The sequence below is a fragment of the Ranitomeya variabilis genome, chromosome 2 (genome assembly GCF_051348905.1).
Source record: "Ranitomeya variabilis isolate aRanVar5 chromosome 2, aRanVar5.hap1, whole genome shotgun sequence".
Taxonomy (NCBI): Eukaryota; Metazoa; Chordata; class Amphibia; order Anura; family Dendrobatidae; genus Ranitomeya; species Ranitomeya variabilis.
This window is the reverse complement of record NC_135233.1, coordinates 263622488-263649931: the sequence shown is the minus strand read 5'-3', so window position 1 is coordinate 263649931 and position 27444 is coordinate 263622488. Positions and strand designations below refer to the sequence as shown.

Sequence of the window (27444 nt, the reverse complement as noted above, 5' to 3'; positions counted from 1 at the left end):
ACAGGTAATAACGGCACAGTCATGCTCAGACAGATGCACTAATGCACATGGAAGATTCTGGCCTCCTGTAAGTGCCCTGGACCCTCCCCCTTAGACACACTGACTCTACAGTATGCACATACACAGGTGTAGGGGGTAAAAAAAAAGTTTATGGGAGGGTTTCTTTAAGTGCACCTTGCCACCTATGTGTTTTTCCTCTATCCTGTTATGATCCGGTGACCTTGGAGCCGCATGAAACTTTCTCTGGAGTAGGTGGAAACTGTACTGACCGCAGATCCTGAACACCGCAACTAGAAGTAGCCGTGGGGTGTGCCTAACATACCCTAGACACCTCGACACAGCCGGAGGACTAAATACCCCTATAGATGGAAATAGGAATACTACCTTGCCTCAGAGCAGAACCCCAAAGGATAGGCAGCCTCCACGAATATTGACTGTGAGTAGGAGAAGAAAAGACACACGCAGGCAGAAAACAAGATTTAGCAAAAGAGGCCACTCTAGCTAAATAGGAAAGGATAGGACAGAATACTAAGCGGTCAGTATTAAAACCCTTCACAAAATATCCACAGCAGATAATACAAAAAATTCCACAATCTAACTAAAGACGTGGAATGAATATCTGCAACCCCAGAGAATCCAACAAGACTGAGAAAATACTGACACAATCTAAGCTGGACAAGAAAACACAAAAGAATAGCACTGAATCATGAAGCACACAGCATGTGTGCCACAGAAACAAAACCAGACACCTATCTTTGCTGATTTGGCAGAAAGGCAGGAGGAACCAGGCAGAGGTCCAACACCTCCCAACAACAATTGACAACTGGCAAGGACTAAAGAATCCTGCACACCTAAATACCCCAGTCAGAACTGCAATCAGCAGAAACACCTGACCAGGACTGAAACCCAGGGACAACTGCATTACCACCTACCACCACCAGAGGGAACCCAAAAGCAGAATTCACAACACTATCCCCACCATTCTCTTCTTTGATTGACAGCTCTGGCTTTATAGAGCCAAAGAGGGCAGAGCCAGAAGGATACATGTGGAATGTGCACTGAACTATTTGGTCACACCACAATGCACCGAATGCCTGTGCTTGGTATGAATAGTTGTCCTGCCCTGACAGAGGATCTTTAACAAAATGGAAACCACCAGCCACTGAAGAAGCTGGGAATCCGGCTCTAAGCTGTAGACAGCTGAGCTCAGCTCTTACTGCTGCTGTCTCCAGTCGTTATGGTCAGGATTCGTACTCTTCTTAGTTTTATTTGTATGTGAGAAGGGCAGGAGACAGTCAGCAAGGTTTATCTTACAATAACAGCTTTCTCCATGGCCCTGAAAGGTGAACCTTACCAATAGCAAACATGTCCTTCTGCTTAACCTGCACAGTTCTCAGATTGCATGCTTGGAAGGTGTTGTGCAAGGCGTGTGAGCAGGTTGCAGGATGCAGTGACGGACAAGAGACAGAGCAAGGGTTAACAATTTTATTTAACACAGGGATACTCCACGCAGGGAGGTTAAAGGTTAACTAGGGGGGGTAGGCAGTTCAACAATTTGGATAAGATGCAGGGGTTAAGAAACAGTGGAAAAGGGAATTAACAGTTCTTGGGGAGTTAACTTATCCTGTCAGACGTTTATCAGGATGTGGTCCTCCCGGAACAGGTGATGGCGCAACAACGGCTGACGCGGTGCTTGTCCAATATGGTCCTGGAAGTAACGATGATCCGTCTTCTGGCGGCAGCGGTTGGTCTCCGGTACCTTTCCGCTGAGCCCCTGATGTGGCCGGAGGAGCGTGGACTACAGCACTGTCCGGCAGACATACACTGAATAATTGGGGCCCAGAAGATAGTCCTGCACCCGGTCTCTAGTAGCATGCGCGCAGTACTCACTAGCCCAGAACGTTCAACACCACACTTTGGAGTCACCAACAGGCACACTGCACATCCCTCCTCACAGTCTCTGTTAGCGGTGGCGGGGAAGCTCAAGCGCGGGCCTGCACTACACTGATGCTCAAGGGCCAAAGCCCTTCCCCCTGCTACGCGCTGTCTCTTCCTGCCAAGTCTGCCCGCTTCTGCGCACGCTGAGTCTGTAACCCCCTGGTCACACCCCCTTTTTCCGACTGCAGTGATTGGTCCGGTCTCTTAAGCTTTCCCCTGGACAACAGAGGAGACAGCCCCGACAGTTCCGGAGCTGGCACAGAAAAGGTACCCGCGGCACTGTGCTTCTTCTTACACTCCCCCTCTCTTTTTGCTCGCCACTCCACAGGCGAGAGTTCTTGTAATAAACGTTGACATGCTTCCATCTCCTGGATGATTCGCTGTCAAATAAATTGGTCTAGTTCACATAGTTGGGTGGTATTCCTGCTGTTGTCCGTTCTGTGCGGCGTAAGTCAGGTTGAGTAGTGGAGTCAGGTTGAGTAGTGGAGTCAGGTTGAGTAGTGGAGTCAGGTTGTGTGGGCGAGGACGAGAACGCACCCAGGTTCAAAGGAGCAGCCACTTCGAGAGTTTCAAGTCCCTGTTCCTCTTTTGGGTCGATGGGCAGGGGGTTGGAGAAGCTTTCCTCGTCATCATCGAGAGCTGTGGAGGGACGCGTTTCGAGGATATCTTGTATTACCTGTGTTTGGTCAGGGTCTCGTGACAAGCAGGGACGTAACATGTTCCGATGAACTACTTGAGTGGGAGCGTCTTCTTTCCCCTCAGGTTGGACCTCATAGACAGGACCTTCGGATCCGATTCTGCGTTACACTTTATACGCGGTCTTTTCCCACCAATACTCCAATTTGACTCGAGGACGTTTATCCTTGGCCTTAAGAACTGTCCCTTGCAGAGGAGTCACTTCATGATGCTCCAGTTCCAGGAACTTTTTCTGCACAAGTCGATGTAGAGTCTGCAAACGGTGACAATGTTCGCTGAACCAGATGGATCCAATTCCATCTCAGTGATTTCTCACCCTTTCCGTCCGAACAGCAGGGTGTATTGTGTATATCCAGTTGTAATGTGCACCTGATTATAGTACACCCTGACTAATTCAGCGACAAACTCGGGCCAGCGAACTTTCCGGTCTTCCTCCAGGGTTCTCAGCATCTGAATTAGTGTCCGATTAAAACAATCATAGGCCCCATTCCCTTGAGGGTGGTAGGGTGTCATCCTGGATTTCTGTATCTGATGCAGGCTATGCAGTTCTTCCATGACCTGTCCTTGGAAACAGGCACCTTGGTCAGAGTGAATTTGCTTCAGGCAACCTTTGACTCGGATGAAGTCTCTGCAAATGGCCTGTGCCGCCGGCTCAGCAGTCTGATCCTGAGTTGGAGTTACCACCGTGAATTTGGTGAAGTGATCAGTCATTACCAGACAGTGTTCGTATCCAAGGTGAGCTGGGCCCACAGTCAAGTAGTCAATCATCAGCACCTCTAGAGGCGCAGAAGTCATGGTGGTTTGCGTAGGGGCCCTCTGTTCGGGAAGCTTCGCTAACTCGCAGTTCCTGCACTGTTGACACACTTCATCTACTGTCGCTTTCAGTCGAGGATTGTAGACTAGCTTATATAGCCACTGGAATGGCTTTTCTGGGCCAAAATGGGCTCCTCTTTCATGAGCTTCTGTGGCCACCTCACGCAGCAACTTTTCCGGGAGCAACGCCTGCCAGGTGACTCCCAACTCCCGTGCCAACTGCACCTTCCTGTACAGCAGACTGTATTCCATCTGGAGTCTCTTCCACTGCCGAAGGATCTGCAGAGTTCCTGGGGCAGGGCGTCTCTTGCTCTTTGGCTGGGGAGTTGTCTCAAAGCCACCTAGCTGCTCATCTGAGCGAGTTCCTTATCTTCCTGCTGGAGCCGTACCCAGTCATCACAGGGTCGCCCTAGTGTGTGTCCTCTGGACGTTTCCCTGATCTGTCTCTGCGTTGCCGCCATCGTCCTGGCGGTTTTACAAAACTCAGGGATCTCTTCAGCCTCTAGTTCTTTGTCCGGGTTAGGTCCTGGTCATTCGTGAGTCACTCTGGATAAAGCATCAGCATGTGTGTTCTCTGCTCCTCTCCGATAGACAATCTTGTATCGGTATTTAACCATGCGGGCCACCCATCTCTGCTCCAGGGTCCCTAGTTTTGCATTTTCCAGATGAGCCAGAGGGTTGTTATTGGCTTACCAAGACTTCGGACCCTGACAGGTACTCGGCGAACTTCTCAGTCATGGCCCATACCAACGCCAATAGTTCCAGTTTGAAAGAACTGTAGTTATTGGGGTTCCTTTGGGAGTCGTGGAGAGACCGACTCGCAAACGCAATCACTCTCTCCTTCCCGTCTTGAATTTGTGACACTGCTGCTCCCAGTTCATGTAGGCTTCCATCGGTGTGAAGGATGAAGGGATGAGAGAAGTCTGCATAGGCCAGCACAGGTGCCTCAGTCAGGGCCATCTGCAGGGTTCCGAAGGTTTCTTCCTGACTATCTCCCCACTGAATGGTCCAATTTTTTGCGCGGGACGGCACTCCCTTCAACAACTCCAGTAGGGGGTTAACAATGCGAGTGAAGTTCTTTACAAACCGTCGATAATACCTGTCCTTCACGGTCTTCAGAGTGGGCCAGTCCTGTACCGCGGCTATCTTGTTGCGCGATGGTCTCACCCATTCAGCGGTAATGACATGTCCCAAGTACTCAATCTGCCGGTGAAAGAAGTGACATTTCTGAGGTTTTACTTTCAGGCTGTGCCTCTGTAGTTGGCTCAACACTTGCTCCAGCCGTTGTAAGTGCTCCTCGAAGGTGGCCACGTAGGCAATGATGTTGTCTAAGTAAACGAGGGTAGCCTCAAAGTTTTAGCCTCCCTTGCAACTCTCCCATCAATCGCTGAAAGGTCCCGGGGGCGTTAGTAAGGCCGAAAGGCATCTGGTTGAACTCAAACAACCCCATAGACAGTATGAATGCTGTCTTCGCCCGGTCATGTTCAGACATGAGCACTTACCAATATCCGCTGGCCAGATCTAATGACGAGAAGTACTTTGCTTTTCCCAAGGCGGACAGGGATTCTTCAATTCTCGGTAGTGGGTACGAATCCCGCATGGTGCAAGCGTTCAGTTTCCGATAGTCTACACAGAAGCGCAAGGTCCAGTCTTTCTTCCTTACTAGGACAATGGGTGCAGCCCACGGCATTTGGCTCTCTCGGATGACTCCACTCTGGAGCATATGCGCCAACATGTCCTTCACCTCCTGGTATATTTGTGGTGGCACGGTCCCTCTTCTTACAGGCGTATTCTGCGGTGATGATTGTGAATCTTGCCAGTCTCTCCAGGCTGTGAGGATAATCATTTGTGAACCCAACAAATCCTGACTACCTCAAGGCATTCCCCAGCCCTAAAATTAACATGAGGGATCCTTCAACTAACACCGTTATCTCGCCAACTAACAACAGGGATCACTGCCTGAGTAACACCAGGAATCTCCCACCCCATGAATAACAACATGGATCCCCCACCCCCAAATAACAACAGGAATCTTCCAACTTACACCAAGTATCCTTCACCCTGGCCTAACAACATTGATCCCCCCAATTAACACCAGGAATCCTTCACCCCCCCAACTAACACCAAGGATCCCCCACCAACCGACTAACATCAGGGATCCTTCTCCCTGACTAGCACCAGGGATCCCACACCCACCGACTAACACCAGGGATCCTCCAACTAACACCAAGGATCTCCTACACCCTGACTAACATCTGAGATCTCCCCAGAGTAACAGCAGGGATCCTCCATCACTCAAGTAACACCAAGGATTTGCCACCACTGGACTAACACCAGGGATCCCACACTATGTGACTAACACCAGGGATCCTACACCACAGACCAACACAACTAACACTAGGGACCACCCACCCCTGATTAACAACAGGGATTCCCCAACTAATAGCAGCGATCCCCCACCCCCAACTAACAGCAGGGATTCCCACCTGATAACTAACAACAGTGATCTCCCACTCCCCCAACTAACAACAGGGAACCCCCACCCTCCAACTTACACCAGGGATTCCATACCCCCTGACTAACACCAGGGATCCTCCAACTAACACCAGGGATCCCTCACACAGACTAACACCAGGAACCCCCAGTCACTCGTCCCTCACCCTTGACTAGGGATCCCCACCTGCCAACTAACACCAAGGATTCCCAACCCCTTGACTAATAAAAGGGATCTTTCACTAGCAGCTAACACCAGGGATCACCCACCCCCAACTAACACCACCAACAGAGATCTCTCACCCCCACCCCAACTAACATCTGGGATCCCCCCCAGACTAATACCAGAAATCTCGCCCCCCAATTAACACCAGAGATCCAGCACCACAACTAACATCAGGGATTCCTCACATCCCCAACTACCAACAAATCCTGAATGTGATTACTTCTCTGTACCCCCTTAGTTACATCCTGATACTGCATTCCAGCATAGTATATTTTCTATCACCCTGACGTTCATGTGTGTAGGACCTCCGGTTCCCGAGCTTAGGACCATATGATGCTGATAACTGCAGGTTCCAGTTACAAGAATATGTGTGATGTGCACTCCACCTGTGCCAGCTCCTCTCCAGTACTGGGCAGGACACCTGTCAGGTCCCTTCTCCACAGCTCCTCTTCAGTACTTGCATATCTCCCAACTTTTGAAGAACAGAAAGAGGAACAGATCATGTGGCGCGCCGCGGATAATTTTGTCCACGCCCCTGGCCACACACCAATCCACACCCATTTACCATTTCTTTCTTCACTGGCAGAAGAAGATGTTGGAGGGGTGGTGGCATTGAGGGACATTCAGATTGTTGACACTGCAGTACATATACCTAAATTCGGGACAGTTGGGAATAGAGATGAGCGGATCGATTCACAGGTCTCTGGTCCAGCGTCCAGGTCAATGGTACCTGGTGGATGAAAGGGAGGCAGCAAATCTCTTACTATCAAACGTCCCAGGCGCAGCTTTTGATTAGCCAGGGCGGACACGACGCCATCTATACGCCCTGCTTATCTCTACTTGGGACCTGTCGATTATTTTTTGTTCCTTCATTCACAGTCGGAGCCACCAGAACTTTCTCATCTTTATGTCACTTCACTATACAACACCTGACTTTTTGGTCTCTGTAAGGCCGTGATCACATGTAGCATAAACACTGTATTTTTGGTTTCTGCAGGATCCGCACCAAACTGCACAATAACAATCTTCTATGATTATTGCATTTTTGCCGCATTTTTTATGCCTTTTTCCCCTTATTTGATGTGTTTTTGGTGGAGATGTAAAGCAATGTTTTAATGTACTTTTTATAGTACAGAAAGGCTTTGATTCTGCACTTAATAAAGCAATAATACCAATATGTCCAAAAATAAATAGCTGTTAGACACTTCAGATAATATACATAAAAAAAATGTCTGTTAGTGGCATAATTGCCCACAGACAAGAAGAGATTCCAACAAAGAGTAAATAATAATCAATTTTTATTAATGCATAATTACAATAGATAAATAAAACAGGGCTAAAAACCTCCAAATGTGGAGGGAGACGCAAATAAAATTTTTTTCAGAAGTACCAGAGTGGAAATAGTATAAGGCTATGTTCACACGCTGCGGGTTTTGCTGCGGACCCGCAGCTGTTTTGCAGCTGCGGGTCCGCATCCTTTTTCCATGTAGGTTACAGTACAATGTAACCTAATGGAAAACAAAACCCGCTGTGCCGACGATCCTTTTTTTCTGTGGAAAATCCGCGCGGATTTTCTGCAGAAAAAAAGAAGGACCATGTCACTTCTTGGTGCAGAATCGCAGCGATTCTGCACCCATAGAAATGCATTGAACCGCTAACTTCCCGCATGGGGCTGTGCCCACGTTGCGGGAAGTTAAGCGGATAATGTGCGGGTGGTACCCGGGGTGGAGGAGAGGAGACTCTCCTCCAGGCCCTGGGAACCATATTTGGGTGTAAAAAAAAAAGAATTAAAATAAAAAATGATGCTATACTCACCTCTCAGCGCTGCCCGCGGCGTCCGGTCTCAGTTGCTGTGCCGAACAGGACCTATGGTGACGTCGCGGTCACATGACCGTGATGACGCCGCGGTCACATGACCGTGACGTCACGAAGGTCCTTGTCGGCACAGCCGCTTGCAGCGCCGGGGAGATCGCGACATCAGAGGGTGAGTATAGCCAATTTTTATTATTTTTTACATTACTATTGATGCTGCATATTGCTGCATATGCAGCATCAATAGTACAGCAGTAATCCCGCAGCGGAAACCGCGGAACAAACCGCGATAAATCTGCAGGGATAACCGCAGCGGTTTTGCCCTGCAGATTTTCAATTCCGCTGCGGGATTAACCCGCAGAGGAACCCGCAGCGTGTGAACGTGGCCTTAACCAGTAAATTCCTGAAAAAATCAATATGAACTATAGGCCAAGCAACAACAAAATGCCACTAATATAAAAGTCAATGTATTGTCCCTATAGAGGACAGTAATAAAAAATCAAGGAGTTTATGTAATAATAAGGTACAGTATATAGCCACAATTCACATAATGAAAGCTGTTTGGCAAGAGATGCACCACAAGATCTAATGCAACAATATCAATATATTAATTGATATACCACAATGTCTAATGCATCAATCATGTAGTCACCAGCAAATATGCTCAAATAGGTCAAACATGAAACGTCCATTACCTGAAAATGGCAAGTGTTGCTGGCCAGTGAAGTGGATCAGGGATCGTGCTCAGCCACCCGCCCGACGGGTGCCGTTTCGCTGCTCGCTTCTTCCTGGGGCGTGTCACATGCCCCCAGAAGAAACGAGCAGACACGCCCCCGGAAGAAGCGACCAGCAAAACGGCGCCCTTCGGGTACATCTGGCATTTTCCCACGCTCCAGAGTTCAACGCAGGTCAGGCTGTGAGAGAGCACAGCTTCAGTGACGGCACCGCTAGTCACTGAAGCTGTGCTGGCAGCATCTCAGAAAACCAAAAAAGAAAAAACCCTTAAAAAATACCTTTATTTCCTTTTTTTTAAAATTTAGTCAATTTAAAAAAATCAAATATGTGAAACTAATGGAGCGCCCCCAGACGCAGGGCCGCGGGGTACTCGGTATCGGGCCTCTCTGTCTCGGTCCTGGGGTTGTCACGGTGGCTAGACCCGGTCCGTGACCCTGCTAAGGGGCGTCCAATGAAAGATGTGATGATGGTGCGTAGTGCAAGGTGCGATGAATAACGAGGACACAGGGTTGCAGTCTCTTTACCTCTTTACTGAAGGCTTCAGGATCCGCAATCCAGAGCACTGCTAACAGGGCTGGCTGAGACCGGCCGGTCTGAAGGCACATCCAGAGTTTCCTTTGCAGGTGGAAATCAGTGCCTACCTTCTAGCGCCTGTGTGTTGTAGTACCTCCCTGCTGAGCACCACGGGATAGTCCTCACAACTGTTGTGTCTGCTTCTGATGTTCTTCCTCACAACTATCGTATCTGTTCTGATGTTCTTCTCCGTCCCCCAGATGATTTGGCTAGGACGCACCCGTATGACGGGTAGGCCTGGAGTTATTCTGGGACCCTAGAGACGCCCCTCTCCCACAATTGCCTCCTATGTCTGCTTAGGTGATTTAGGTGAGACAGCCAACCTATAATTAACTGTCCTGCCGCTGTTTGAAGTAATGCTTGGAGCCCAATACTTCCTCGGCGTTCCGGCCACCGGCTACTCGCCTCAGTAGGATGTTGCCACAATCTTAAGGCACGACTCCTACTGAACCTATCGCCTTTGTGCTGTGATCTCGTTTCTCACTTCTCCACAATAAACCTCGCTTCTTGTCCTTTCTTAAGATACCGCCGCAATGTAGTGCAGGCGCGGCTCCGTAACGATCTGTCCTGTTCGCTAGGCCACTGTCAGGATCCCACCCCTGACAGGGACCCCCCTGAATCTTCCCCGCAACACCCTCTGCCACAGGATGTTGCCTGGGCAAAACCCAGTCAGCTTCTCTCTAACTTCCTATCCGACCCCCAGTTTTACCAGATTGTGAGGAGTGGCCTAATACATAGAACCCTTTGCTCCCCCTGGTGGCCAGAGTGTGAAGTGTAATATGTGACCGTGATACCTGGTCAGGTGAGCTCCTTTAGTGCCATCAGACGTACCATCACTCCCCTTAGTGGCGGAGCGTCAGTACAGCAACGACCAGGACTCTGGGGTGCTGCACTAACACCAAAAGAGATTAGGGCTGGGTGTAGGTGGGCCGATAATAGGGACCACAAGGACCAAGGGGGAAAAAAAGGCAAATACCTAGAGGACCCTGTTGAGATCCTAAATGACCTGTGCCCTACCTAGCAGTGGAGGTTGGCACCCTAACACACGATGTGGCGCCCCCACTCCGCGTCGACTGTCCCTTATGTCCCTATACCGCCCTATCCACTACCTAAAACCCTCCACACCATACACACAAAAACAACAGGTCTAGCTGAGTAATCTAAACCTTAATAGGTTTTCTGCCTGAACAATGGGCCAGAAAACAAAAGTTTTGCCAATTGATTACGGCTCTAGCAAAACTTTTGAAAATGTGTCAGCCACATGTAGACACAATCTACATCTGATTATGCTCAAGGAGGATGGATATTCTATATATTAATAGTGTCTGTTGATAATGATATAAAAACCAACAAATTATTCAACACTAATCTGTTCCTTGTAATTCAGGTCTACACATGTGATGGATTGACACAAAGTAATATATCCCAGCGACCAGTAACTTGACCTAACATGCTAGAGACAAGTTAGTTAACACCTTATTGCTTTCACAATGGAACATACTATAGCCAGGTGCTTTTTGTCATAAATGTACCAACATTTCAGCAGCAGCATGCTAGGAACACCATAATAGGTAGACTTATCTGGGTAAAAAGCGGCATTCTTTGTCCCAGTATCCTTGTCCTTGGGACAAGGATACTGGGACAAAGAATGCCGCTTTTTACCCGGATAACTCTACCTATTATGGTGTTCCTAGCATGTTGCATGCACCTGGCTATAGTATGTTCCATTGTGAAAGCAATAAGGTGTTAACTAACTTGTCTCTAGCATGTTAGGTCAAGTTACTGGTCACTGGGATATATTACTTTGTGTCAATCCATCACATATTCCATTTCTTTGCTTTAATAAACTCCTGGGTTGCTTTGGCTTTATGTTTTGGGTCGTTGTCCATCTGTAGTATGAATCGACGACCAATCAGTTTTGCTGCATTTGGCTGGATCTGAGCACACAATATGTCTCTGAATACCTCAGAATTCATTCGGCTGCTTCTGTCCTGTGTCACATCATCAATAAACACTAGTGACCCAGTACCACTGGCAGCCATGCATGCCCAAGCCATCACACTGCCTCCGTCGTGTTTTACAGATGATGTGGTATGATTTGGATCATGAGCTGCACCACGCCTTCGCCATACTTTTCTCTTGCCATCATTCTGGTAGAGGTTGATCTTGGTTTCATCTGTCCAAAGAATGTTCTTCCAGAACTGTGCTGGCTTTTTTAGATGTTTTTTTTAGCAAAGTCCAGTCTAGCCTTTTTAGTCTTGATGCTTATGAGCACCGTGCAGTGAACCCTCTGTATTTACTTTCATGCAGTCTTCTCTTTATGGTAGATTTGGATATTGATACGCCGACCTCCTGGAGAGTGTTGTTCACTTGGTTGGCTGTTGTGAAGGGGTTTCTCTTCACCATGGAGATTATTCTGCGATCATCCACCACTGTTGTCTTCCTTTGGCACCCAGGTCTTTTTGCATTGATGAGTTCACCAGTGCTTTCTTTCTTTCTCAGGATGTACCAAACTGTAGATTTTGCCACTCCTAATATTGTAGCAATTTCTCGGATGGGTTTTTTCTGTTTTCGCAGCTTAAGGATGGCTTGCTTCACCTGCATGGAGAGCTCCTTTGACCGCATGTTTACTTCACAGCAAAACCTTCCAAATGCAAGCACCACACCTCAAATCAACTCCAGGCCTTTTATCTGCTTAATTGAGAATGACATAACGAAGGGATTGCCCACACCTGTCCATGAAATAGCCTTGGAGTCAATTGTCCACTTGCTTTTGGTCCCTTTATAAACAGGGTGGCACATGTTAAGGAGCTGAAACTCCTAAACCCTTCATCCAATTTTAATGTGGATACCCTCAAATGAAAGCTGAAAGTCTGAACTTCAACTGCATCTGAATTGTTTTGTTTAAAATTCATTGTGGTAATGTCTATAACCAAAATTTGAAAAATGTTGTCTCTGTCCAAATATATATGGACTAACTGTGCGAAAATAGAAGTGGAATGGCACTAGGCGTCTTCTCCATACACCAAATACAAGTTCAAAATATGCCAAAGTCTCAGATTTCCAGATTGTTGGAATATGGACACGTGTGATTCAATTTAGAACCTCTATGGCAAGCTAAAGATAATAGCGTTGGGGTGGTGCACAACATTAATAGCAATAGGCATCCAAAACATGAGAAACAGAAGTGGCACTCACCCAAAATGCTGTACAAAAGAATGTCCTTTATTCAGAGCATATGCTCGCAGACATAAAATGGAGAGGCGGCTGGTGAGGAGAGGAGTGCAAGAGGAGGCAAGAGGACGACGGCCGTTTCGCGCCTGCGCGCTTCCACGGGTCCCGTGGAAGCGCGCAGGCGCGAAACGGCCGCCGTCCTCTTGCCTCCTCTTGCACTCCTCTCCTCACCAGCCGCCTCTCCATTTTATGTCTGCGAGCATATGCTCTGAATAAAGGACATTCTTTTGTACAGCATTTTGGGTGAGTGCCACTTCTGTTTCTCATGTTTTGGATTTATATGGACTAACTGTATATGTGTGTGTGTGTATATATATACAGTACAGACCAAAAGTTTGGACACACCTCATTTAAAGATTCTTCTGTATTTGAATTTTTTGTATTTAGAATTTTATACCATTGGGCAGTAAAGAAAAACAAATTATATTTTTTTATCACAAACAAAATAGATTTTACATTTTACAAGGGGAGGCACTGCCCCTTGATAAAGCAGGGATAATATTCATGCGAAAAGAGCGTTGGGGATGGAATAATCCTATTTTTGAACACTGTGTCCTCTCCAATTATGGGGTAAGATGTCCTGATATTATGTATACTTGCCCTGACCTGCTGTTATGTCGCATTATACATGGTTTTTCAATATTAATTACAATGACCTAATCAGGTATTTATTTTGTGACGTTTCACTGGTCAGTGCACTAAAAACGTTTCATGAATAATGACTCTACCTTGTCTACCTGGTGTGTGAACATCGTATATTTGGAGATGACGTTTTGATTGTTACACTTGTCTGTTTGTCTTTTTTGCATATTTTTTAAATTTTGGCTACTTTGTCCACTAATACAAATTAGCATTTTAACCTTTATACTCCGTATTTCTCCTATTTTTAAGGGGCGAGTATACTGTGTGGGGTGCTATACAATGTGGGGTCATTATACTGTGTGTAGGAGAGCATCACACTGTGTAGAGGAGAGTTGTACAGGGGAGAGACTTGGAACATTATTAAATGTTAATTGCGCACTTGTTGTACAGATTTAGCTCAATGTAATCTGCCTGCGGAGTCAGAGCCTGCACTACAGATCAAGTATACATCCTAGTGATATCGCCAGAGCCTGTGGCGTAGGATCATTAGCTCCTGACTGTAATATTGAATCTTCTGGGTTTGAGACATGTGGAGACTCACGTAACAAAAGACAAAATTATATTTTTGTAATTGCTTTTTATTATTCACACACAATTCCCCATATACGTATTATTAGGGAAAAAGAGGCATAAGCAAGGCGTATAAATTGAATAAAAGCTTCTCTTTAATACAAAAATCATTAAAATACAGTACCACAAAACAGGGGAATCCTCTATAACAACAGCTAGGGACTACATCCAGATATGGTGAAATGCCAATAGTATAGCAGCAACAATAAATATCATTAAATAGTACTATAAGCAACAAAGGACACTATGTATGAAATAACCTCTAGCCAAACAATGCCCTACAAAAAAGCTGTGTAATCAGTAGTCAATTGATGTAAATACATCTAAGGCCGGCCTCACACTAGCGAGTTTTACGGACGTATGAGCGCATAAACTACGTCCGTAAAACTCGCAAAATAAACTGCACAATTATTCTCAATGGGGCTGCTCCTATTAGCCGTATATTACGGTTCAGTATTATACGGCTTTCTACGGCCGTACAAAATCGCAGCATGCTGCGTTTGTCACCGTATTGCGCAAAAAAATCGCCAATGAAAGTCTATGGGGGCGAGATAAATACGGATTCCACACTGACCAGCAGTGTGACTTGCAAGAAATACGCAGCAGTGTTAGTGAAAAGTCGGTAATTCAATTGCCGGCTTTTCATTTCTCCTGCACAAACCCGACAGGATATGAGACATGGTTTACATACAGTAAACCATCTCATATCCCCTTTTTTTTTGCATATTCCACACTACTAATGTTAGTAGTGTGTATGTGCAAAATTTCAGCGCTGTAGCTGCTAAAATAAAGGGTTAAATGGCGGGAAAAATTGGCGTGGGCTCCCGCGCAATTTTCTCCGCCAGAGCGGTAAAGCCAGTGACTGAGGGCAGATATTAATAGCCAGGAGAGGGTCCATGGTTATTGGCCCCCCCGTGGCTAAAAACATCTGCCCCCAGCCACCCCAGAAAAGGCACATCTGGAAGATGCGCCTATTCTGGCACTTGGCCACTCTCTTCCCACTCCCTGTAGCGGTGGGATATGGGGTAATGAAGGGTTAATGCCACCTTGCTATTGGAAGGTGACATTAAGCCAGATTAATAATGGAGAGGCGTCAATTATGACACCTATCCATTATTAATCCAATTGTTTGAAAGGGTTAAAAAAACACACACACACATGATTTAAAAGTATTTTAATGAAATAAACACAGCGGTTGTTGTAATAATTTATTGTTCTCTCAATCCATCAGGAACACCCTCGCTTGGAAAAATAATAAACGCACAAGATACATACCTTCTGGTGAACCGTCTCGTCCCACGAAGTAATCCATCTGAAGGGGTTAACTAATATTACAGGCAGGAGCCCTGCTAAATGCAGCTGTGCTCGTGCCTGTAATCCCCGGCGAATGAATGAAATGTAGGTCATTGACCTACATTTCCTTCAGTCGCGGTGATGCGCCCCCTGCTGGATGTCCTCATATGACCTGGAGCGTGGGAAAAAGTTCCCAGGCTGCAGTTCATGAGAACATCCAGCAGAGGGCGCCTCACCGCGACTGAAGGAAATGTAGGTCAATGACCTACATTTCATTCATTCGCCGGGGATTACAGGCACGGAGCACCGCTGCATTTAGCAGGGCTCCTGCCTGTAATATTAGTTAACCCCTTCAGATGGATTACTTCGTGGGACGAGACGGTTCACCAGAAGGTATGTATCTTGTGCGTTTATTATTTTTCCAAGCGAGGGTGTTCCTGATGGATTGAGAGAACAATAAATTATTACAACAACCGCTGTGTTTATTTCATTAAAATACTTTTAAATCATGTGTGTGTTTTTTTAACCCTTTCAAACAATTGGATTAATAATGGATAGGTGTCATAATTGACGCCTCTCCATTATTAATCTGGCTTAATGTCACCTTCCAATAGCAAGGTGGCATTAACCCTTCATTACCCCATATCCCACCGCTACAGGGAGTGGGAAGAGAGTGGCCAAGTGCCAGAATAGGCGCATCTTCCAGATGTGCCTTTTCTGGGGTGGCTGGGGGCAGATGTTTTTAGCCACGGGGGGGGCCAATAACCATGGACCCTCTCTAGGCTATTAATATCTGCCCTCAGTCACTGGCTTTACCATTCTGGCGGAGAAAATTGCGCAGGAGCCCACGCCAATTTTTTCCGCCATTTAACCCTTTATTTCAGCAGCTACAGCGCTGAAATTTTGCACATACACACTACTAACATTAGTAGTGTGGAATATGCAAAAAAAAAGGGGATATGAGATGGTTTACTGTATGTAATCCATGTCTCATATCCTGTCGGGTTTGTGCAGGAGAAATGAGAAGCCGGTAATTGAATTACCGGCTTTTAACACATATCGCGCTGAATGAAATCTAAATACAGAATATATATATATGTGTCTCAATGACATATATATATATATATAGACTGTATATATGTTTTCCCGAACATTTGAGCACATAAATCCATTAGATGTCGGTTTTGCAAGCCTGCGCGAAAATCTCGCAGTACGGATGCCATACGGATTACATACGGAGGATGCCATGCGCAAAATACGCTGACACACCCTGACTACGGATCAATATTTTGGGAACATTTCTCCGTATTACGGCCGTAGTACGGACGTATAATACGTGGCGTATTGTCTTACGCCCAGTGTGAGGCCGGCCTAAAGGTACCTTCACACGAAGCGACGCTGCAGCGATAGCGACAACGATGCCGATCGCTGCAGCGTCGCTGCAGCGTCGCTGGAGAGCTGTCACACAGTCAGCTCTCCAGCGACCAACGATGCCGAGGTCCCCGGGTAACCAGGGTAAACATCGGGTTGCTAAGCGCAGGGCCGCGCTTAGTAACCCGATGTTTACCCTGGTTACCAGCGTAAAAGTAAAAAAAACAAACAGTACATGCTCACCTGCGCGTCCCCCAGCGTCTGCTTCCTGACACTGACTGAGCTCCGGCCCTAACAGCACAGCGGTGACGTCACCGCTGTGCTTTCACTTTCACTTTAGGGCCGGCGCTCAGTAAGTGTCAGGAAGCAGACGGCGGGGGACGCGCAGGTGAGTATGTACTGTTTGGTTTTTTTACTTTTACGCTGGTAACCAGGGTAAACATCGGGTTACTAAGCGCGGCCCTGCGCTTGGTAACCCGATGTTTACCCTGGTTACCAGTGTAAAACATCGCTGGTATCGTTGCTTTTGCTTTCAAACACAACGATACACGGCGATCGGACGACCAAATAAAGTTCTGGACTTTATTCAGCGACCAGCGACATCACAGCAGGATCCTGATCGCTGCTGCGTGTCAAACGAAACGATATCGCTAGCCAGGACGCTGCAACGTCACGGATCGCTAGCGATATCGTTACAAAGTCGTTTCGTGTGAAGGTACCTTAAATACCATGGAACAAGAGTTCCTAAGATCCTATACACAGCCCCAAGTACATTTGGTAATCCCTTAATATAGTGGCATGCTAAGCTACAAAAAGGTACTAAGTGCTAATCCAGTGAAAAAACCCGCCAATGTTGCTAAGGTAAGGTAAACTTGCATAAATGCAGGTTGTTGCTGAGATAAGGTAAACTTACATGAATGCAACTTGGAGTGTCCCACAGCGACCCCGACAGCGCCGTTTCGCCTGACTAGCTTCCTCACATAAGGGGCATAAGTGTCTATAGCGAAAATGCTCTGCCTTTATATCTAACTACAACAGCTGTATCTCGTAGGTTTATAAGTACCAAAAAATTGGTCTTTTTCTTCACCTCATTATACACGTACAAAGAAGTACACTACTGTATACAATGTACATGTATAATCTGCTTCTGTGCATCTCAAGATGATCAAATTCTCCTATGTTTATCATAATGGGCTACGGCTCATGGCTGCTGTCTTAAAGCATGGAGACGCGAGCCTGGGAGACCTGATCAGAGATATTATAATTTAATATATGCATTGAGCAGATAGATGGGTCCCAACCCCAAGGATGAATAGCTACGGAGTGATGAAGACATCAGAGGTGAATATTAGAAGCCAGGATAAAAGCCCTGATGTGCTGAGACAACGGGAATGAGCCCTCAAATCAGGACACTCCTGCTGAATCCGGGACGGTTGGGAGCTACTGGGTGGGGCGGGCACCCCAGATTTTTTGCCTAGCTCCATACTGCCAGGTTAGACCTTCCTTCTCCAGGAATCTTGCATTATAAAATGATAATTGGTTCTCAGGCTGGTGTATAAATAAGTGACCCCTCCCGGAGATCTCACTGGTTACAGCTCCGGAGATGATCCTGCTCTGCGGGGAAGGACGACGACACTGACTGATTTAAAGGGAACCTGTCACCCTGTTTTTTTGAAGATGAGCTAAAAATAGCGTTAAATAGGGGCAGAGCTGGGCGTTACATTAGTGTCTTTGTGTGCCTTTATTACCCACCTATGCTGCTGAAATACCTTTGTAAAGTCGCCGTTTTCTGCTGTCACTCACGCTGGTCTGGTCCTATGGGCGTGGTGACAGCGCTGTTTCTCCCCCAGATCAGGCTCATCATTCCGTTGGTGGCGTAGTGGTGTGCGCATGTCCAACAGAGAATATCCACTGCCCAGGAGATGAAAAAGAGCGCGATCTGCGCTATTCAGCCGTTTACCGGTGGGCGCGGCCATCTTTCCTGTGGCCGCGCGTGCGCAGATGGAGCGCTCCGCTGCCCGGGGCTTCAGGAAAATGCTTCAATGAATTGATCCGTGTGGAGAAGGGGGGGGGGGTATGCAGGTATAGATTATTATCAACACTATATGCCAAGCAATAGCGTACAAGTATAATAAAATATATAATACTGACACCTAGTGGTCTTAGAAGGTATATGTATTAGTACAAAAGCAGTTTATAATCCAATCCACGTTTTGGATAAAGTGCCAGTGCTCACATGCGAGTATATATAGCAAGTGCAAAATACAGAGATATTATATGTAAAGTGCAAGTGCGTACACAACATATAAATATACAAATAGATTGCAACACCTTTTGTGCTCACATATAAATACAAAGGACAAATGCAGGAGCTTATATATACAGAAAGGTGCAGATACCTAATGAACATACAATAAGCTTTCGATAAAGGCACTTCCCTTGACATAAGGAGCACACAAACATTTCACAGAACAGATTGTGTAGGAGTTACTTACCAGCCTGGACCCTCTGACGCACGTTTCGCAGATAGCTTCCTCAGAATGTGGTTGGTCTAAGGCTACTTTCACACTAGCGTCGTTTGGCCTCCGTCGCAATGCGTCGTTTTGGAGAAAAAAACGCATCCTGCAAAAGTGCTTGCAGGATGCGTTTTTTCCCCATTGACTTGCATTAGTGACGCATTGCAACGGATTGCCATACGTCGCATCCATCGTGCGACGGATGCGTCGTGTTTTGGCAGACCGTCGGCACAAAAAAACGCTACATGTAACGTTTTTTTGTCCGACATGTCCGCAATTTCCGACCGCGCATGCGCGGCCGGCACTCCGCCCCCTCCTCCCCGCACCTCACAATGGGGCAGCGGATGCGTTGGAAAACTGCATCCGCTGCCCCCGTTGTGCGGCGCTTTCAACGTTAGCGTCGTTGCGTCGGCACATCGCATTGCGACGTGCAGTGCACGACGCTAGTGTGAAAGTAGCCTTAGTCCAGATGAGTTATTAATATGCACCAATATATCCAGTCACTGGCTAAAATGTCCAGCACCTGATCGGCTGAAATTGGCGCGCTCCCGAGTATTAGGCTATGTGCACACATATTTTTTAGCTCTGCGGATTTTTCCGCAGCGGATTTCATAAATCTGCAGGTAAAAGGCACTGCGTTTTACCTGCGGAATTACCGTGGATTTTATGTGGATTTTGTGCGGATTCCACCTGCGGTTTTACACCTGCGTGTTTCCGCGCGTTTTTTTCCGCAGCATGGGCACTGCGGATTGCGTTTTCCATAGGTTTACATTGTACTGTGAAACGCATGGAAAGCTGCTGCAGATCCGCAGCAAAATCCGCAACGTGTGCACATACCCTTAAAATATACCTGCATACGCCCGTTCTCCACATGGATCAATTCATTTTTTAAGTATTTCAAGAATTGTGTACTTTTTTTAATACTATACCAGTCTTTTTCATTCTGCAGTATATCCCCCTTTTTTAATTGTTCTTATGTATTTTTGTTGAAATAAAGATTTATTTATTTATAAAAATATTCTGTATGGGAGTAATTTTTGTAGATTGTCAACGTCTTCTCTGGAGAGAAAATCTGCTGACTGCGCCGCAGCTTCAAGGCATGAGTACATTACACTTCCTAATATCGGGGTCTGGAGTGATGGTCGGGGACTTCTAATGGTTGTCCTGCTCTGTTCTTTTTCACAGGAATGCCCAGGATGACAAAACATTGCAGCTTTCTTCCTAATACAGCGCCCCCTGTGTACTGGCTATTTGTGGTACTGCAGCTTATCCGCATTTACTTTCATGTGGTAGAGCTGTGATACCAGACACAACCTGTAGATTGAGGTGGTGCTATTTGTGAGATAAATTGCCTGGAGAGAATCCTGTGTCTCTATTGTGTGATTCATAGAAATGAACCCAGAAAAACTTCACAAGCTGCTCATAGTGGTCAGTGTGATAGACATCAGTGTCCGTCCCGCAGCTGAGGCTCTGCAGGGATATAGGGCGCCATGCGTGTATAGATATGTAGAGATTGGCCTTAGCTCTAGGGTCTCCCTAGGTCGTGGCTTCAGCTGTAGGGTCTCCCTAGGTCGAGCCCTCATGTGTAGGGTCTCCCTAGGCTGTGGCCTCAGCTGTAGGGTCTCCCCATGTCATGGCCTCAGCCGTAGGGTCTCCCCATGTCGTGGCCTCAGCCGTAGGGTCTCCCCATATCGTGGCCTCAACTGTAGGGTCTCCACAGGTCGTGGCCTCAGCTGTAGCGTCTACCCATGTCGTAGCCTCAGCCATAGGGTCTCCCCATATCACGGCCTCAACTGTAGGGTCTCCACAGGTCGTGGCCTCAGCTGTAAGGCCACCCCATGTCGTCACCCCAGCTGTCGGGTCTCCCCAGGTTGTGGCCTCAGCTGTAGGGTCTCCCCAGGTCGTCACCTCAGCTGTAGGGTCTCCTCAGGTTGTGGCCTCAGCTGTAGGGCCACCCCATATTGTCACCACAGCTGTAGGGACTCCCCAGGTTGTGGCCTCAGCTGTAGGGCCTCCCCAGGTCGTCACCTCAGCTGTAGGGTCTCCCCAGGTTGTGGCTGTGGCCTCAGCTGTAGGGACTCCTCAGGTTGTGGCCTCAGTTGTAGGGTCTCCCCATATCATGGCATCAACTGTAGAGTCTCCACAGGTTGTGGCCTCAGCTGTAGGGCCAATCCATGTTGTCACCTCAGCTCTAGGGTCTCCCCATGTCGTCACCTCAGTTGTAGGGACTCCCCAGGTTGTGGCCTCAGCTGTAGGGTCTCCCCAGTCATCTCAGCTGTAGGGTCTCCCCAGGTTGTGGCCTCAGCTGTAGGGACTCCCTAGGTTGTGGCCTCAGCTGTAGGGTCTCCCCATGTCGTGGCCTCAGCTGTAGGGTCTCCCCATGTTGTGGCCTTGGCTGTAGGGTCTCCTCAGGCCGTGGCCTCAGCCGTAGGGTCTCCCCATGTTGTGGCCTCAGCTGTAGGATCTCACCAGATTGCGAAGAGTGCTACACCTACACAGAGGGGCACATGGTCAATTCCCAGGTACTGCCTGACTACAAAGTAATCCCGCCAATCATCATGGAGTCTTTTGTTGGCAGATGCTCAGTGGAGCCGATCACCATAATCGTGACGCAGATCAGCATTAGGAGCGCAGTCACCAGAAGTTTTACCATGAAGGTCGAGCCCAGCCATGATGTCTCCGTACAGCTGAGTAGCGCAATGTTCCACACTAAGGTGCATGTGTGCTGCTGATAAGATGATACTGTATGGGGACAGATTGATCTACTAGTGATTGTTCTGTGCCCATTATTCTTCAACAGCATGTGTAAAGAGGCCGGGAAACAAATGTCAAATTACTTCAATATTGTCAGTCGAACTCATTGAATGGCCTGAACTCAGCACATGTAAATATAGTTGAAATGTTTGTGTATGATGGTGTAATAAGTGAGCATTTAGGGCCCTACTTTTCCCTATGGCCCCACTTTGTCGAAAAACCGGCCCTGGCATCCACCCCCATCTTTTTGTGGGATATAACTGAGCCATTAAAAGGGTTGTCTGACATTATAAAATCCAAAACAGCACCACCTCTGCCTTTTGGGTGTCTGATATTGCAGCACTATTGAAGTGAATGGAGCTGAGCTGAAATAATGCACGTCCCATGGTCAAGAGTGCAGCTGGTTTTCATAGAAGGCTGTCATTGTTCTCTAATCTCAGACAACCCCTTTACAGACCCGCTCGTCGTTACTGGCACCCCTTCATTTTTTTCATAGACTGTACAATATCTTCAGAAATAAATGGAAATGTACCAAAGCTATATCCTCAGGATTTTTTAAATTAGTGATCTAAAGTAATACAACAATAAAACATTGTTTTTCAACTTACATGTTGCAATTTCAAAGAAGAAACAGAATAAACAGCATGTGTAGCAATAAAGGCACCCCTAATTAATACTTGGTTGCACACCCTTTTGCATTGATGACAGCCTCCAAACGTTTCTTGCAGCCATCTATAAGCTTCTTGCACTTCTCAGCTGGTATTTTCTCTCACTCTTCCTTTGCAGTTTGTTCAAATGCTTGATTGTTTGCATGGTTCTTTTTCCCTATGGAAGATGTCAGCTCACCCCAAAGATTTTCAGTAGGACACAGGTCAGGATTCATTGCTGGACATTTTAAAACAGTCCATTTTTTCTTGTTCAACCATTCCTGTGTACTTTTTGATGTGTGCTTTGGTTCATTGCTGGAGGACCCATGTTCATCGACTCAAACCAAGTTTTCTTACACTGGATAGGACATTTTGCTCTAAAATCTCTTAATAATTCTCTGATTTAATAATTCCTGTGATATGGTCAAGGCCTCCAGAACCAGACGCAGCAAAGCAACCCCACAGCATAATGAATCCTCCACCATGCTTAACTGTTGGTAGGGTGTTCTTTTCCGTATAAGCTTCATTGTGCTGTCTGTAAACAAACGTTGCTTTGCATTGTCAAAAACTTCTATTTTTGTTTCATCTGTCCACAGAACATTTTCCCAGAAGGAATGTAGTTTGTCAATGTACTCTTTGGCAACTATCCGTCGTTCCTTTTTATGTCTTTTCTTTAGCAATGGTTTCTTTCTCGGCATTTGCCACTAAAGCTCTGCATGGTTTAGTGTGCGTCGTATGGTACTTGTTGAAACCATGACCCCAGACTGTCCCATGTTGGCTTTCAAGTCTTTGGATGTTTGACGTGGTTTTTTTTCCGCCATTCACATCAATCTTCAAAGATATCTCTTGTCAATCTTCTCTCTTTCCCCCATGTCCAAGGAGGTTCTTGATGATTCCATGCTTGGCAATTTTCTTAATAACGTTGCGCACTGTTGAAACTGGGATGCCAAGATCTTTGGAGATGGCCTTATACCTTTGGAAGTCTTGTGTTTGATGTTCTGAAACAGCTCATTGGTCTTCACCACTGTGACAAAGGAACAAGGGGAGAGAGAGAGAGAGAGAGATAGAGAGAGAAAGAGAGAGAGAGAGAATTTTCCCATGCCAGAATCAAAAACAAAGCTTCTGGGCATGCTCAGTGTACAAAAAACGGATTCGGTAGCCGGAACCGTTCATTTACACATCCTTTCCATGCGTTTATTGCCGCAAACGTCCCTTCAGGCTTTTTCGCCGCACAGAAAAAACGTTGCAGTAGACGTTTTTTGTGTCCGGCAAAAAAGCCTGAAGGGACGGATCCGGCACAAATCGGATGAAACGCATGTCCTTCAGGCACAATCCGGCGCCAATACAACTCTATGGGAAAAAACGGATCCGGCGTAAAAAAAAACGGATCCATTTTTTTCTAAAACTGCCGGATTGTGCCTGAAACAAAAAACCTGATGTGTGAGTGCTCTATACAAAAAACTGTTTCACTTTATACATTTTTTTTCAGGAGATATTCCACATTATGTACTTACACTTCATGGGTGTCAATATTGATGAGTGATGAGCAGGAGTGTACATTCATCTACTACATCTACGAGGCCACGGTCTGTTACTTCTCACCCTCTGTATTACCCTGGCGTGTGTGGCATTATAGCCTTGCTTTCCTTTAACCCCTTCCCGACATTTGACGTACTATCCCGTCGAGGTGGGGTGGGCCCCCATGACCGCCGACGGGATAGTACGTCATACGCGATCGGCCGCGCTCACGGGGGGAGCGCGGCCGATCGCGGCCGGGTGTCGGCTGCATATCGCAGCTGACATCCGGCACTATGTGCCAGGAGCGGTCACGGACCGCCCCCGGCACATTAACCCCCGGCACACCATGATCGCGGTGTACCGGCGGTACAGGGAAGCATCGCGCAGGGAGGGGGCTCCCTGCGTGCTTCCCTGAGACGATCGGTACAAGGTGATGTACTCACCTCGTACCGAACGTCTTCTCCCTGCAGGCCCCGGATCCAAAATGGCCGAGGGGCTGTATCCGGGTCCTGCAGGGAGCACTTCCGGGTCGGAGCAGGCTGCAGATGAAAGCTGCAGCCTGCTCCGATGAAAGTATGATCGCCGATCTGATAGAATGCTGTGCACACTATCAGATCTGCGATCTGTGATGTCCCCCCCCTGGGACAAAGTAAAAAAGTAAAAAAAAAAATTTCCACATGTGTAAAAAAAAAAAAAAAAATTCCTAAATAAATAATAATAAAAAAAAAAATATTATTCCCATAAATACATTTCTTTATCTAAAAAAAACAAACAAAAACAATAAAAGTACACATATTTAGTATCGCCGCGTCCGTAACGACCCAACCTATAAAACTGGCCCACTAGTTAACCCCTTCAGTAAACACCGTAAGGAAAAAAAAAAAAAAACGAGGCAAAAAACAACGCTTTATTACCATACCGCCGAACAAAAAGTGGAATAACACGCGATCAAAAAGACGGATATAAATAACCATGTTACCGCTGAAAACGTCATCTTGTCCCGCAAAAAAACGAGCCGCCATACAGCATCATCAGCAAAAAAATAAAAAAGTTATAGTCCTCAGAATAAAGCGATGCCAAAATAATTATTTTTTCTATAAAATAGTTTTTATCGTATAAAAGCGTCAAAACATAAAAAAATGATATAAATGAGATATCGCTGTAATCGTACTGACCCGAAGAATAAAACTGCTTTATCAATTTTACCAAGCGCAGAACGGTATAAACGCCTCTCCCAAAAGAAATTCATGAATAGCTGGTTTTTGGTTATTCTGCCTCACAAAAATCGGAATAAAAAGTGATAAAAAATGGTCACGAAAATGTTACCAATAAAAACGTCAACTCGTCCCGCAAAAAAAAAAAAACCTCACATGACTCTGTGGACCAAAATGTGGAAAAATTATAGGTCTCAAAATGTGGAGACGCAAAAACTTTTTTGCTATAAAAAGCGTCTTTTAGTCTGGTTTCACACTTGCGTTTTTATCTGCATGCGTTTTTTAAAAAACCACATGTGTGAAAAAATGCATGTAAACGCGGTAAAACGCATGCGTTTTTATAGAAAAACACAAGAAAACAAGAAAAAAACAAAAAACCCTAACCCTACCCCTAACCCTACCCCTAACCTGAAATACGTGGCACTGAAATACGTGGCACTGAAATATACGTTTATATACGTATATACGTATATAAGTGCCACGATATTTCAGTGGCCACGTATTTAAGTGCCACGTATTTAAGTGCCACGTATTTCAGTGCCACGTATTTCAGTGCCACGTATTTCAGTGCCACGTATTTACGTGCCACGTATTTACGTGCCACGTATTTACGTGCCACGTATTTTTCAGTGCCTGAAATACGTGGCACTGAAATATCGTGGCACTGAAATATCGTGGCACTGAAGTATTTACGTGCCACGTATTTTTCAGTGCCTGAAATACGTGGCACTGAAATACGTGGCACTGAAATATCGTGGCACTGAAATACGTGGCACTTAAATACGTGGCACTTAAATACGTGGCACTTAAATACGTGGCACTTAAATACGTGGCTCTTAAATACGTGGCACTTATATACGTGGCACTTATATACGTGGCACTTATGACTGTCAGAAAATGTTCAGTAAACGGTTAGGGGTGAGGTTAGGGGTAGGGTTTCAGGTAGAATTGGGGAGATTCCACTGTTCAGGCACATCAGGGGCTCTCCAAACGCGACATGGCGTCCAATCTCAATTCCAGCCAATTCTGCGTTGAAAAAGTAAAACAGTGCTCCTTCCCTTCCGAGCTCTCCCGTGCGTCCAAAAAGGGGTTTACCCCAACATATGGGGTATCAGCGTACTAGGGACAAATTGAACAACAACTTCTGGGGTCCAAGTTCTCTTGTTATCCTTGGGAAAATAAAAATTTGGGGGGCTAAAAATCATTTTTGTGGGAAAAAAAATATGTTTTATTTTCACGGCTCTGCGTTGTAAACTGTAGTGAAACACTTGGGGGTTCAAAGTTCTCACAACACATCTAGATAAGTTCCTTGGGAGGTCTAGTTTCCAATACGGGGTCACTTGTGGGGGGTTTGTACTATTTGGGTACATCAGGGGCTCTGCAAATGCAACGTGACGCCTGCAGACCAATCCATTTAAGTCTGCATTCCAAATGGCGCTCCTTCCCTTCCGAGCTCTGTCATGCGCCCAAACAGTGGTTCCCCCCCACATAGGGGGTATCAGCGTACTCAGGACAAATTGGACAACAACGTTTAGGGTCCAATTTATCCTGATACCCTTGTGAAAATACAAAACTGGGGGCTAAAAAATCATTTTTGTGAAAAAAAAAAAATAATTTTTATTTTCACGGCTCTGCGTTATAAACTGTAGTGAAACACTTGGGGGTTCAAAGTTCTCACAACACATCTAGATAAGTTCCTTGGGGGGTCTAGTTTCCAATATGGGGTCACTTGTGGGGGGTTTGTACTGTTTGGGTACATCAGGGGCTCTGCAAATGCAACGTGACGCCTGCAGACCAATCCATTTAAGTCTGCATTCCAAATGGCGCTCCTTCCCTTCCGAGCTCTGTCATGCGCCCAAACAGTGGTTCCCCCCCACATAGGGGGTATCAGCATACTCAGGACAAATTGGACAACAACTTTTAGGGTCCAATTTATCCTGATACCCTTGTGAAAATACAAAACTGGGGGCTAAATTTCATTTTTGTGAAAAAAAAAAATATATATTTTCACGGCTCTGCGTTATAAACTGTAGTGAAACACTTGGTGGTTCAAAGTTCTCACAACACATCTAGATAAGTTCCTTGGGGGGTCTAGTTTCCAATATGGGGTCACTTGTGGGGGGTTTGTACTGTTTGGGTACATCAGGGGCTCTGCAAATGCAACGTGACGCCTGCAGACCAATCCATTTAAGTCTGCATTCCAAATGGCGCTCCTTCCCTTCCGAGCTCTGTCATGCGCCCAAACAGTGGTCCCCCCCCACAAATGGGGTATCAGCGTACTCCAGACAAATTGGACAACAACTTTTGAGGTCCAATTTATCCTGATACCCTTGTAAAAATACAAAACTGGGGGCTAAAAAATCATTTTTGTGAAAAAAAAAAATAATTTTTATTTTCAC

General features: G+C 46.3%; 1 protein-coding gene and 1 long non-coding RNA gene across 6 annotated transcripts in view; one reads left to right on the top strand and one right to left on the bottom strand.

Annotated features, from left to right (window-relative positions):
• LOC143805466 (complement C5-like) overlaps positions 1-27444 on the top strand; it is a 130047-nt gene that overhangs the window by 73175 nt on the left and 29428 nt on the right. The gene's annotated exons all lie outside the window — the stretch shown is intronic.
• Positions 22259-27444, bottom strand: part of LOC143805471 (uncharacterized) — a 68923-nt gene continuing 63737 nt past the window's right edge. Inside the window, exon 2 of the long non-coding RNA XR_013221252.1 lies at positions 22259-23337. This is a non-coding gene — a long non-coding RNA (uncharacterized LOC143805471). The remainder of the gene's footprint in view (positions 23338-27444) is intronic.